Source organism: Rhopalosiphum padi, chromosome 3 (assembly GCF_020882245.1).
Source record: "Rhopalosiphum padi isolate XX-2018 chromosome 3, ASM2088224v1, whole genome shotgun sequence".
Taxonomy (NCBI): domain Eukaryota; kingdom Metazoa; phylum Arthropoda; class Insecta; order Hemiptera; family Aphididae; genus Rhopalosiphum; species Rhopalosiphum padi.
In genome coordinates, this window is record NC_083599.1 from 3665521 (window position 1) to 3668358 (window position 2838).

Genomic DNA, 2838 nt, shown 5'->3' on the forward strand with positions numbered 1-2838 from the left:
ATAGTTTCAAGCTGTTAAAAAAACAAAGTTTTTATTAAAAAATTATATTTTTAAATATTTTTATCCTTATATTTTTTACTTTTTTAGAAAAATATTATAACATCGTTAAACGAAGACCTGTTGTTTTATACGTTTAAATATTTATTTTTGTCAAGATATGCTAATAATATAAACGGCTATGGCTTTAATTTAAATTTTTTTATAATTTCTTTAAAGTGAGGAAGATTATATTATAAAATGTTCAAGCCTTAGATATTTAAATCTAAGTTTTAATTAATTACAAAATAATTGTTTATTTCCATGAAGACGAATTTAAAAACAAATACAATCAAACATTTTAAGCTATTGACCAAGACTAAAAAAATTATATTAACATATATTTGAAATGCCAATAAATAGCTTAAAATGCTATATATTTCAGGTATAAATATCTTAGAAATTTCACTGAGCATTAGGAAACAGTTATTTAATTTTTAGTGGATGTTTCAAGTTACTATGCGATTATTACTTTTTGAATTACCCATATAATCGTTTAATGACAACCCGTTATTGTGCGAGGGATTATCCAATTTCGTAAAAAATTTAAAATTCAGTTACTCATAAAATTATAATAATAATATAATTATGCTCAATTTTTTTTTATAATTCTTATAATTAATAAGTTTTATTGAATTTTCAAACTTTAATTATAAATATTAAAAAGAAGAAAATATACTATAGGATCTAGAGCACTATTGTACCTACAGTATTTAAGTCTTCGAGTGTACCTTAGCATTGAGTAAGTCAGTGTTATGTGAGTTAAAATTAAATTCAGTGAATTTCTTACCAGAAATCCCCTTCAAAGTTGAAGATTGAACCATTTTAAATACTTTAAAAGTTTAAAAGGCTATGAATGATAATGCGCAGAAAAAAGAACACTCATTGTTGTAAAATCCATATCTTCATTGTTCTTCTCGAAATCTAAAATTTTATGAATTTATTCGATTTTGATATTTCAACATCAAGCAATCATAAAGTTATCGTAGATTTTCGTTATTTTAAGTTAGATTTTTTTATTAACAACTTATGAGAAAGTAGTAACCTTATATTAAATTTTCACTTTTTCCCGATAAAATAAAATAATTTTTTGTTTAAACTCATACTTTTTATTATTATGACAAGACTCGTTGTAATTAATAGGTATCATATCGTGCATATTATAGATTTGTATCAGTTTAATAATATCCCAATTAGGTACCTACCTTTAGAAAATGTTTTCTATAACGTATGTACTATATATAATATATAATATACATTGTGTATCACATAGAGATATGACAATTTTCCATTAGAATTACATTTGAATGTGTCAGCAGCTCGTTGTGAGACACTCAGAAACTCTATAGAACATAATATAATGTATATATATATATATATATAAATTTAGATACTACAAATTGCAATTAAATTATAATAATTTCCATATCTTGAAAAGATAAGATTAAGATTATATTATTGGTAAGTATATGTGCTTATATATATTACTATATTAGTTATACTAGTCAATTCAGTTGTCCTTAATTCATAAAACGAGTAATTAATCATTAATATTGTAACATATTATTAAACTAAACTTTTAAATGAATGGCTTGAAAGATTCTTAGGAAATAGATATATATTATATTAATTCGATCATTACCTCAAAAAACACCTATAGATATATAGTAAATAGTAATACATCAAATAAAGTATCCAGTTCTGGATTTTAATTTGAAAATAATAGACCGAAATTAAGTTTATTACAGTATATCACTCCATATTATATTCGTTTACTCGTATTGATTTATTTTTAATTTCAACTGGTCATTTTACTATTTTGATGATTCAGTCAATCGTGGTTTCAAATACCAATAGGATCGTGTCGATATATAATTACTAAATAATTATTAGATACATTATAGATATGTATGACTAATGAACACTTCAAATAATTAATATTTACAGACTTACAGTGTAACAATGATTAATGACTTATTTTATAAAAATATATTATATAAATACAAATTGAAATTGATTTATTTAATTATTTGAAATATTTGTAAAAACTAAAAAGTAATTGAGTATATAGGTATTACTAAAATAAATTTTCAAGTAATCTTTTTGATTTGTGACCATTATAATTTGTAAAAGCTTAAATTTACATACTCATAAATCCACTCCTAAAAATATAAAAATTACGTATCATTTACCAACAGTAAATTTCTTTTTTTTTATCGATTTCAAGTACATATAAAATTGTATTAATTTTTTTTTTAATATACTTTAATAGAAAATATTTTAGTTTTGTATTAACTATTATTACAGCTAAACTACAGTTAATATACAATTATTTTACCTTATATACCTATATTCTTTGGTGATAATCATTTGATAAAAATCAATCTCATCATAAGAATATATTATTCTCTCCAGCAATAATCTCCATGAGAATATATTCTGGAAACTGGAAAGTGAGAAGAATATTCACTGTTTAAAATACGAAGTATTTAAGTTATATTATATAGGTACGAACAATAAATTGTACCTAAACGTATCCCGTTGGAAAGTATTGTAAAAATAGATAGAAATACCTACAATATACGACCAATTAGTAATTTTATATATTAGACATCGCAATACTCATAGATATTAGATACCTATACATTTGTACATTTTATCTAAATAGCTGTTGCTGAACCGTACCAATATAGTGTGATCAGTGCTCGTTCGATCGACAATATTATTGATAACATCATACCTATTAGTAATAATATACATTTTCATTGGTGTTCGCGAGTTGTTGTCGAAAAAAAAATTGAA